This window comes from Condylura cristata, unplaced genomic scaffold (assembly GCF_000260355.1).
Source record: "Condylura cristata isolate star-nosed mole 26May11 unplaced genomic scaffold, ConCri1.0 scaffold00002, whole genome shotgun sequence".
In the NCBI taxonomy this organism is placed as follows: Eukaryota; Metazoa; Chordata; class Mammalia; order Eulipotyphla; family Talpidae; genus Condylura; species Condylura cristata.
Window position 1 is genome coordinate 74660321 of NW_004567103.1, and position 12828 is coordinate 74673148.

The window sequence follows — 12828 nt, forward strand, 5'->3', positions numbered from 1 at the left end:
TCGATCTGCCTGTTCTGCTCCCCACTCTGTCTCTGGTGAATTCTCTCACCCTCCACATCTCTGGACTGTATCCTAGTTCTGTATGAATAAATAAATAAAATATTAAAAAAAAGAATATTATTATTATTTCCGCACTCTGCGGAAATAATACCCTGTATTATCCTCAGGGTATATTCAATAAAATAAAATTTTCTTTAAAAAGAAAAAAGTGACCTTTTGCTGAGTGCTTCTTTTGTTCCAACTGTTTTATATATTTTATATCAGCTAATTTCTGTAGTAATCCAGTGTTTGTGGGCATAGTGTTTTTTAAAGGTGAGAAAGCAAAAACTTGGTGATAAATTTTCCATAGATATATAGGTAATAGGTTTCAAAGGTAGATGATTAACTCTGAAGTGCTGGATTGTAAAATCTAGATTTTTATGTGAGGAGTGAGGTGTTGTTTTCTTAATTCTTTTTGTAAAAGATGAGGGCCTCTTCAGCCTCTTTAGGCCCAGTCCCCTCTTATTGCTCTCTTTTTCAGTCCTAAGAACAGCCAATTTATTCTGTGATAAAGTTACCACTTATCCTACCCTTTAGAATAGATTTTGCTGCAAAAAAGATTAACGTCGATTTCTATCTTCTAAATTTTTCCTCCATCTTTTTTTGCTGCTCCCAAGACAAGCCCAGTTTGCTTTCAGATTTCTACTTTTGGTCACCACAGAAAAGATGGGCAGGAGACAAAACCCCCAGTGGTGTCATTAGCTATATGTAGTCCACATTGTGGTAGTTGTTGGTCTAAAGTTCTTGACTGCTTTCTTGATTTAACTGGTAGCGCTGTGACTCCTTGTACTTAACTATAATCAAGGCTTCATTTCTACTCATTAGATCCAAATGGAGACTGATTTACAGTTCATACCTTCCTAGTTTATTACTCAAAAGCCTTCCTACTGTTGATTCAGGATACCTTGTCAACAAGTCACTGCTGACTGACTCATGTCTTCCACTACAGCCTCCTCATTATTCTGTTGACCATGCCTCTTCTATCAGAGGTTCTTGAGGGTGCCATATGCTGCCACCTCCTATCCTGCCTCAGATGACGGTAGGGAGTGGGTAGGAAAGGTCATTGCTTTCCTTGTTGACCAGTCTTTTGCAAAAATAAAGAACAGCTCTTTCTCTGGATTATCTATTGGGTGGCCAAGAGTAGGATACTTTTGCTGGAAATAAATTGGAGGTTTTGGACCATGTAACCAATAGCTAAGCCCAGAGTATACAAAAATAAAAACTACCTCTCCTACCAGGGAGTAGGCTCCTACTGGCCTGGCTATAGGCTTGCCTCATTTTCTAGGGGCCAGATTACCACTTAACAGAGAGTGCTCCTGGTGTCTGCACTTCCAAGTTCCAGTTCCAACATTTCTAAAGACCAGAATGCAGAGAAACCTTTTCTCCTTCTTCCAGTAAGTGCCACTCTATCTGTCCCTATACTTGATATACCACCTCTGGACTTGGGTTAATATAAGTGGAGGCATCTAACTCATAACAAGTAAGTTGTAAAGTTATACCCTATAAAGTGAAGGTCTAGATTACCTTGGAAACCTCCTGTAGTCTGGTGGATCAAGCATATGTGCATGTGTTTCCAGTGGGCCTAATGTGGATCCTTTGAAAGGGAAGAAGAATGAATTGGTCTTCTTGTAAAGTATTCTAATCTAAAAGATTATCTGGAGGTTTGAGATGATCCCTGATACAAGGAAAACTCATGGGGACAAGAACTGAGGGAGCATCAGAAGTGGGTAGTAAGAACAAACACTCATGAATAGAGAACTGTAGGTATGAGATCCCAGAATAGAATTGCTTCTCTGAAGTACTCTCGTAATGCCTTGTGAGAGATTGAGTCCTTTGCAATATGACACAGCTAGAAGGTTCAAGACTTATTACAATTCAAATTTGTATGACTGTGTTTTCTTTCTTTTCTTCTAAGTCTAGGTCCATCCAGAAGTGCCCAAAAATCATAGTTAGTAAGGAAAATGGTGATGGGGAAAACAACCAACTTCTTTCAAAGTCCTGTTACAAGGCAGAGAGAGAAGGGCACCACTGAACACCCAAATCTGCCTGCTCTAAATATGTTCTGTCATCTGCTGCATTAAGACAAAACATATAAGACCTTTAATGGAAAGGAACTTTAATAATTCAGTGTGCAATATAGAAAAGACAAAGAATATAGTTTCTAAATCAAACACCCAAAGTTACCCATTCCCTCATGGGTAAAAGTCTACTCAAAAAGGATTGGCCCAGCCCTCCCTGCTGGCGCAGTGGGTTAAAGCACAGCACTGAGAAACTAAAACCACTTCAGCATGAGTTTGATCCCTGCCTGCCCCGCAGGTGACCCACATGGCAAGGCAGATCTCTCCTGGCCCGCCCGCTGCTCCCCTCAGCAGTGTACTTCATCAGTCAGCCTGTTCTGCTCCCCACTCTGGTGAATCCTCTCATCGCCCCTGCACCTCTGGCCTGTACCCCAGTTCTGTATGTGCAAATAAATAAATCTTAAAAAAAAAAAAAAAAGAAAGGATTGGCCCAAAGCAAGGCCCAAAAGCCTGACGCAAGTCCAAAGTACCTTCTGGAGGGGACCCATAGAAAAGGGTCAGAAATGGCCAGACAAATCTGGGAGGAAAAGAGAAAAATCAAAATCAAGCTAAAAGCTGTCATAATCAACCTCCTCACAGGTCTCTCACCCATATCTGTTTCAACTAGTCTAGGCCCAAGAAGCAAGCAGTTTCTTTACATGTCTTTCTGCTCCATAAGCCTCCCACAGGTCTTTTTCTGGCTCTCATACTGATTCCTTCCTCTTCAGCCTCCTCTCCAGATTATTCTCCTCCTTGCTCAGTTCCACCCTCCTTCTGGGTATCTGGGACCTCCTCTTTTCCTGGGGACCACCTATGACAGTCCCTCTTTCATACTACTGGATTTTTCATCTGGAACAAGGGACATGTCAAATCAAGGAGTCCAGAAGTTCTAAGCAGGATGAAAAATTGAAATTTTTATCTTATATAATTTTTAAAAACATCAATGAGGTAAACAATTTGATACCTGGAAGCAAGGAACCAGCAATTATTTTCTGAGTATGTCTTATAAAGCTAAGGACTCTCTAATCCAACAGTGTATAAGTAGAATTGTTACTATACCAATGGGGGCTTGTTCCAGATACTTGGGTTTGTTCTAAGTCTGTGTTTGGTCTGTGTCCCTGCAGTCAGTTCCAAGAAGGGTGTGGGTATGTTTCCCACATTGATAAGCGGTTCTTGAACACAAGCAGATGATTAAGAATTCAGTTTAGCTCTGACATTCTTTACCTGGAGATAATGTCATGCTTCACAAGTTAAGGCTCACTCTCCTAAGACTGTCCTCTACTTCAGATATCAATCACAAACCCCTGGTAAGTCCTCACTTTTGACAAACTAGTTTATAGATCAAAGGTCCCCGCTACTCCTCCTCAGACTTCAGTGACTGTCACAAGCCCAGATTATTATCTGTGTTCCTTACCTACTAACTATAAATCAGTTTCCCAGGACAACCTTCTCACATTTGATTAATATGTAAGGACACCAGAACTTAGATAACCAACTTCCTCTCTAGATCACCAATTTATCACAAAGGATACTAAAGGGTATGCAACAACAGTCACATAGAATTGCTGTGTAGGACAAGGGATGGAAAAAAGGAATAGAGCTTGTGTGCCTTACTCAGGCATGCCATTTCCCCCTAAATCTCAATGTGCCCACCAGCCCAGCACCTCCTTCTCTTAGGTTTTTATAAAACTTTTATTACATGGATGTGATTAGCAATTGAATCTATCTCTAGCTCTAGTTTCCTTCCTGGAGGGGAGGTATTTGGAGTGGCCATGTACCCCAGTTCTGTATGCACAAATAGATAAATCTTAAAAAAAAAAAAGCTCACCCATAAAAACAAACAAACAAAAAAAACTCTTAGCAAACTTAGAGGGGAGTGTCCTCAACTCCTCAACTTGATTAAAATCTTAACTAGAGTTATATTTAAAGGGGGGAAATTTAGATGCTTTCCCTCTAAAATTAGAAGAAAATGATGTTCCCTTTATTTCATTTTATTCAGTATCATACTTGAAATCATAGCTAGGGAAAAAAGATAAGTAAGATATAAAAATTAGGAAAAAAGATAAAATTGCTTTGCTTGCAGCTAAGAAGATCCCAAAGAGCCAACAAAGTTTCCAGTAGCTAATAAACAATTATAGCAAGGGTCAGAAGATTTAAAGAAAATATACAAAGGCCCATTGATTTCATATATGCTAACAATACAACAACTCAAATTAGAGTTTAAGAAAACAATGTTACTTGCATTAGTGTCAAAAGGGAAATATTTTGGTATAAATATAGCAAAATAAACTTAAAATATTCTGCCCAAACTACAAAACTCTCATTGAAAAAACTAAGGTGATCTAACAAAATATTATGTGCTCACAGACTAGGAGACTGTTATTGCTTAGATGGTGATTATTCTTAAACTTATCTTTTAGTTCAGTACAATTTCAATCAAAATCCCAGAAAGCTTTTTCATGAATATTGACAAACTGATTCTAAAATTTTATGTGGAAAGGTAAAAGTATCAAAAATAGCAAATGCAACTAAAGAACAAAATTGGAAAACTGATGTTATCGAACTTCAAGACCTACTATAATTCTATTGTAATCAAGAAAACAAAATATTTTTGAAAGCACCATCACATAGATCAATGCAAGAGAACAGAGTATGAAAGTGGGTCCATACCAATATAGTCAACAAAGGCAATTAAATGGAGGAAAGATAGTCTTTTTGACAAATTATGCTAGAAAAATTGGACAACTATATTAAAAAAAGCATGTAGGCGCGGACTTTATATATTTAAACTCCAAAAGAATGATAGACTTAAATGTAAAACTATAACTTCTAGAAAATAAGGGAAGGAAATCTTGGTGATATGGAATTTTTAGATATGATATCAAAATTATGATCTATGGAAAAAAATTATGCCTTATAAAAATGAAAAATTTTGCTGTTTCTCTGTTATGAGAATGAAGAGATGAATCACAAACTAAGAGATATTTCAAAACATATATCTGAGAAAGGACTTATATCCAAACTATACAAAGAACTCTTATGTTCTCTATGCTCAACATCATTTCTCATTAGGAAATTGCAAGTTAAAACAATGAGATACCATTACACACATAGTAGAATGGCTAAAATAAAAAAAATCTGACAATGACAAATGTTGATGAAGATGTGGAATAATAAGAGCTCTCATTCATTACTAGTGGAAATTAAAAACGTGACAATGATCTTGGAAGACATTTTGGCAGATTTTTAACAAAGTTAAATATAGTCTTACCATATGATCCAGCAATCATGCTTTTAAGTATTTATCCAATTAAATTCAACTCTTATCTTCACACAAAATCTGCTCATGAAAGTTTATAGCATCTTTGTTTATAGTCACCAAAATATATGAAGCAACCAAGATGTCATTCAGTGAGTAAAAGGAGAAATAAACTGTGGGACATCCTTAAAGTGGTCTATCATTCAGTGATAGGAGCTATCAAGAAATAAAATGATGTAAGAAAATCTTAAATGCTTATTGAAGGTAAAGAAGCCAATTTAAAAAGTACAAACTGTTTGATTCCAACTACTGATAAATGACACTTTGGAAAACACAGAACTATAGAAGTAGTAAAAAGATCTGTTACTGCCAAAGCAAAGTGGGGAGGGGGTCAATTGGTGATGTTCAGGGGAATTTTAGGAGGCTGAAATAGCCTGTGTGATGCTGTAATATTGGATATGACATTAAACATTTGTCAAACTCGTGGAAATTTACAGCACAAATTTAAAAAATAGTTTAGGAAATCAAGGTACTTTAGGAAAGAATGTATAGTGCAGTGAGAAAATCTAATTGTATTACAAATGTGTGAAATAGCCAAAGAAAGTATAGAAGAGGCAAAGTGATGACCTACCTAAATTAATGCATTATTCAAGGAACTATATAGAGTGCTGTATTTTAGTTGATAAATTTGTTTACCACAGGAGTGCAAGTTAAACATTCTGATACTGCTATACAGGTATATTGGAATTGAACAGTTATATATACAGGTATACTGGAATTGAACAGTTAATTAAATGGATGGTGGATGATAAGATCAGAATTTCTCACTGTTGGCATGGAGATTTTTAAGTAATCAAGATTGGTGGTTAGAATGGAGATTAGAATGATTCATGGAGGGTGGGTATTCAAAGGTGTAACAAATCCTGAAGATGTAATGTACAATTGGGTGAAAACAGTTAATAATACCACATTATATATTTGAAAGCTATTAAGAGAACAGATCTTAACAGAGTGAAACCCCCACAGGCCAAAGGGGGATATCTACCTTGCCCAGGGAGGCACATGATGAACCTATCCTGTCCAGGGGTGTCCTCTACATGGTGAACTCCCACTGAAGGCCAGGGTTTCCACCAGTATCCCCCACCAGCCTATTTCATGTCAATTAGCCAGGTTTATTCATTCTGGTCTGCTAGAATTTTGGACACATAGGTTCACTCTGTTTACCACTAGGCTATTGGAAAGCTGCTTGGGCCTTTTGGGCATGCCTGGGTTTATAATTGAATCTAACTTGGCTATTGTGACTTGTGCCTAGAGGAACCTCACTTGGTACTTGTTCCTTGCTGGGAATGTTTAACACATATGCACTATCTGTGGATGGCTACTTCTTCATAACTAAAGCTTTTCTTTAATGCGTTTCACATATATTAGATTTTCATATGTAATTATTCCTGGCCCACTCCCTTGTTTTTGATGCTGTATCATACTGTCTCTTGTATCCTGTATACTTAGAGCAACCTTGTATATTCATACTTAATGAAACCTTGTGCCCTTCCCTCCCTGTCTGATTTCCTAGGTTTCTTTCTTGCTCTACTTCCTCTCACAGTGTTGTTTCCATTTTAGCTTCTACTTTGTTTCTTGTAACTCATGTTCCGTACTTGGCTGTAGCATTCTTGTTTGCTCTTTTTCTTGGTGCATTATCATAACTGAGTTTAGCCTTGTGACTGACCACACGGTCCAGTGATTTGGTGATGCTGTGGCTCACAGAAATTTCCTTAGTCTCTTTAAAACTATTCTTTTATTCTTTTCATTTTTATTTTTAATAAATAGTTTGCACCATGTGTACCTTTTGAATAATTATTTCCAGATATTTCTTTTCTTGTTTACCTCCCTAGTCACATGAAATTTGGATTAGGATTAATTAACAATACATAGTACTTAATACACAAACATAACTCCATTCAATATTAGGAACTTGTAGCTACTCCACAGGGTAGACTGTGTGCCTAGCTTACTACTTCATTTGAAATAACTGGGCTCCTACATGTGGCCCTTGAACAAACTGTGTCACTTGTAAACTTGGTGAGGTATTTAAATCAAGTACTCCCTTAATCTAGATTCAGAAAAGAAGAATAGTGGTTAGTGATGCATAGCAAAATGGGAAGCCAGTAAATGTGGATTTCAACTCACACCTTACCTTTCAGTATCAAAACCTTACCCCACTTGTTTTGTTTGATGTTAAATAATAAACATTTGCCAGTTGAGACCCAGAATCCTGATATTTTTAAACTTTCATTAATCACTACCTTGACTAGAGGCAATGTTTCTCCTAAGGTCAAAGACATTTAGGGGAAACTCCTCCTCCTCCTAAAAGTTCTCTTCCTAGAAAGGTAGTCTCGTACATATCTCTGAGCTTGCATTTTCTCCTTTACCAGTATTAGAGTCCATCCCCTTTCAGGATGGAGCCCCCTAAAAATGGGTAGTTACCAATAGTGACATTCCTTAAAAAGACTTGCCATCGTGACTTACAAATTAATACAATTTGGTTCCATCTTGAGTAGGACTAGTAACCACATTTAAAAAGCAACATTCATGCATAAAATAATTGGAGTAGTGTGGAGCTTCCTGAAAACTAATTATTTTTCAGAAATAGCCAAGTCATGATCCTTCCAGAAGGCACAGTGGGGAAAAAAAATTATCAGCAAATGAGCCACAATTATAGATTTTTCAAATCCCTATAAATTGATATCTAGCTTCAGGCTGAGAAATATTATGCAGAAAGACAGTTGTTCTTATAATCTGCATAAAGACTCTGGTTCATCCATAAATGATAACAGGTGGACATTTTTAGTCTAATTTTCTCATTCATTGGAGACTCTTCTAAAACCTCTCCTTTACCAACATATTTCTCTCTGACATTTATCTGATGTTATTGTTAGGAATGGACTAATTCATATAGGAATCTCAAGGGGCAAAAGTATCTGAAATATCTGTTGCTCTTGCTGGCTGCCCTGCCTGATAAGGATGCTGAGAGCCCTGTTAAGGACAAGCATCATTAGACATTCCCAAATTGAATCATTTGCATTCAGGCAGATGGAGAGGACCTTTCAGAAGGACAGACCTCTGATTCCTGTAATTTAAAGGAGGGAGCCAAATTATGCAGCTCACTCATTTAAATTAGATAAGACTCAGATAAACATTTTCTTTCTGTGAGAAGATTGCAGGCCCCTAATAGCGACAGAACGATTTTCCTCAAAGAGTTCTCATTTGCAGGCTTAGCAGCTGCTTGGAAATACATAAGCAGCTCAGGTCTGAATTGCCCAGACTCCCAAGCTGAAAGAAAGACCCAGAGGCATGGCTACTGGGTAAGCTTGCCACTGGTGATACACCAACATTCTTTATTTTTTGACTTTTAAAAAATATTTATTTTTTACATCATTGTTAATTTTTGTTCAATGTATGCTTTTATGCTTTCTCCTTTCAGGTGTATTCCCTGTAAAGGTCCCACCACCATTTCACTTGAGAACAATCTCTAAGTCCCTTGTGCTCTTCTCTCACCTGTTTTGATTCCTCTATCTCCCCCTCCCTTCTAGAATGTCTCTGATTTATAATTGGCTGTTAATTTTTTAAAACTTGTTACTGTTTTTGTCCATTTATCCCTTATTTGGTTCCACTACAATCCTCCTATTACTGAAAACATCCGATATTTTTCTTTTTTCTTTTGTCTTATTTCACTGAACACAATCCCTTCTAGCTCCATCCATGTTGCTGTGAATGGCATGAGTTTATCTTTTCTGGTAGCAGAATAGAATTCCATTGTGCATATATACCACATCTTCTTGATCCAGTCATCTATTTTGGGGCATTTGGGTTGTCCCATATCTTACCTATTATAAACTGTGCTGCAATAAACATAGGGGTGAAACTATTCATTTGAAGTAATGTTTTTTTTGTCCTTTGGGTAGATCCCTAGGAGTGGAATTTCTGGGTCATATGGTAGCTCCATTTCTAGTAATGTGAGAAAAGTCCACATAGCTTTCCATAGTGGTTGGAAGAGTTTGCATTCCCACCAGCAGTGTAGAGAGTTCCTTTTTCACCATATCCTCACTAACATTTATTATTATTTTTTTAATATGTGTCTTTCTCATTGGTGCAAAGTAGTATTTCATTGTGGTTTTGATTTGTATCTCCCTGATTATAAGCTATGTTGAACATTTTTTTTATATGCCTGTTGTACATTTTCATTTACTCTTTGGAGAAGTATATTTTTAGCTCTTCTGCCCATTTTTTGACAGTATTGTTTGCTTTGTTTTTGTTGAGTTGTATCAGCTCTACATAGATCCCTTATAGTAGTATTGTGTGCCAAAATTTTCTCCCAATCTATAGTCTGTCCCTCTGTTTTGGCTACTGTTTGTTTGTTTTTTTTCCTGTGCAAAAGCTTTTAAATTTGATGTAATCCCAGCTCTTTATCTTTTCTTTCACTTTGATTGCTTTGGGAGATGTACTGTTGGTCCCAGTGTTAAACTCATTAGTTCCAGAAGTATTCTGCAAACCAAATGAAGCTAAAATGGGAACATTCTTAAGTATGCCATCTGAGAGAAAGTGTCACAAACATGAGTCACTTAGAATGATAGCTTTCCTACTATAAAACCAGAGCAGTTAATGGAAGGGAAATTACCTTGTCATACCATCAAATATGTGTGGACTTGAAAACAGGTTAGTTCCCTTAGTTGTGGGTCCAGACAGGACATCAGAGTGACCCCTAATTAGTTTGACAGGTTCAGAGGACTGATAGAGCATCCCTGGCATCACAACAAGAGCCCAAATGATCCCATACTCCCTTTTCTTCCATCTGCCCTTTAGTAAGAAAAAAGAATAGACTCCACCAAAATGAGAAGGGCAAGAAGTAATGGCAGTAAAAGAAGAAGGAGGCTGCCTGACTAAATATTGGGTAAAAGGGTACTTCTTAGTGACTGGCCCACAGGAAACAAAAAGGAATAGACAAGGAGCAAGGAGAACCAGGGATTAATGAGGAACCAAGCCCTAGACTGTGTGGTCACTCACAAGGCTAAAATTAGTTATGATCACCAAGAAAAGGAGGTAGCAAGAACTCTAAAGCCAAGTGTAGAGTCTGATTTATAAGAAACAGAGTAGACACCATAAAGAAATTTCATTATGAGTAAAAGCAGAGAAAGAGAGAGAGACCTAGGAAATCAGACATACAATACTATCACCACCATTTTGTCAATAAATAAACTGAGCTTGAGAGAGCTTTAATGAAAATGATAAGGTCAAAGAAAGTTAATGGCAAAGAAGGTCTTCTAAGTTGAAGCTGTGATGGCTTATTTTTTCTCATATGTAGGTCTTAACCATGGATAGATGTAATTTTCAGAGTTTTGTTTTTTAACCAATGTACTTTACTTTTTAGAATAGCACTAAGTTTACAGATAGATAGTATATAGTACAGAGTAAATGATAGAGTTCCCATGTATTTCTATACCCGGTTTCCCTTTTTATTAACATCTTACATTACTTGTTATTGCTAATAAATTAATACATTCATGCATCACTTAACAATGGGGAAAGGTTCAGAGAAATGCATCATTAGATAGTTTATCATTGTGTAAACATCATAGTATGTAATTACATAAACACACATGGGATAACTTACTGCACACTTAGGCCATCTAATATAGTCCTTTGGGGCCACTGTCATACATACAGTTTGTCATTGACCAAAACGTTAGTCCATGCTTGACTGTAACTGTATATTACTATTGACTGAAGTCCATATTTTCTTCACATTCCCTTGGTTTTACCTGATGTTCTTTTTCTATTCCCACATCACATTCAGGACACTATATTGCATCTAATAATCAGCATTTAGCCTTCTCTTAGCTATGACAGTTTCTTTGACTGTCACTGTTTTTAATAACTGATCACTTAGAAATACTGATCAGGGATTTTGTGGAATGCCCTACTGTTGTAACCTGTGTGATATTTCCTATTTTTAGATAAGTTTGTGGGTGACGAGAGAGGAAAAGTGGCATTTTCAGCACATTTTATCCAGGGTATATACTACCAACATATTTTATCACTTTGATGTTGATCTTGATCACCTGATCAAGGTAGTATTTGTCAGTTTTCTACACTATAAAGTTATTACTTTGTATTTTCTTATTCCACATTTTACTGTATGTACAGTCTACACGTATGGAGTGGGAAGTTTTGTTTTTGTTAGATGGAATGACCATATAATTTATTTGGAATTCTACTGTACATGATAACTGTCTTTTGTCTGTATTTTAATGCATCCAGTGTCTTTGGCTCAAAAGTGAGAACTTGGGTCTCCTCATTTCAGTTTGTAATTTGATTGCAAACATTGCCTTATCTAGTGAATTAAAAACATATGTGGGCCCTCCCTGATGGTGCAGCAGGTTAAAGCACAGCACTGAGAAGCTAAGGCCACTTCCACATGAGTTTGATCCCCACCTGCCCCGGAGGTGACCACATGGTGTGGCAGACCTCTCCTGGCCCACCCGCTGCTCCCCTCAGCAGTGTACTTCGTTGATCTGCCTGTTCTGCTCCTCACTGTCTCTGGTGAAGCCTCTCGCCGCCCCTGAGCCTCTGGCCTGTACCCCAGTTCTGTATGCACAAATAAATAAATCTTAAAAAAAAATGTTAGTCTAGAAGAGGTGCATATCTTAAGTGTCATTGTTCAGAAAGGTGCTAGTGCTTTTCCTAGGATTCTCACAAACAAATTAGGGATGAATTCAGGTTTTGTTCTTTTCCTTGGCTTATCTGGGAGGTGTTGGTAACAAATCTGATTCGCCATTAGAGCAGAAGAATAGAGGAGAAAGAAGAGAAAGAAACAAATATTAGATGACTCATTTCTGGTTCCTTTGAAATAATGACAATAGGTTTGTCTGTGTCCTTCCACAAGGGAAAACCAATCGTGACCTCATATAGGCAAGCTTAATAAGCTTTGCTCTGACTCAGGCAGCCATCCTTAAATAGTTGTACTGGGATTCTTTGAAGACAGAGACAACAGTTTCTACTTTTAAAGTCCATGAATACCTAGGTCTTTTTGTTCCTATTGTTTTCCGAGCTTATTGTTGCTTTTTCTATTACTGGGAATTCTGGAATTCAGATTGTGTTCCCTTATATGTGTGTGTTCGCAAAGACACAGTGGTTGAGACTGGCACTCATTTCAAGGTTACTCAGTCCATTTCATTGAGTACATTTTCTGCTATCCTGTTCCCAGAGATTTGCATACAAACATGGCAGATTTGGAAGAGTTGATTGTCCAGAACTTCAATTTTCTATATTTTTAAAAATGAACTAGCAGTTAGTGGTTTAGGTTAGGTTTTGGATTTTTTTAGAAAGTTGTTGGAGGGATTTTTAAAAAAGATTTATTTATTTATGCATACAGAACTAGGGTACAGGCCATAGGTACAGGGGCAGTAAGAGAATTCA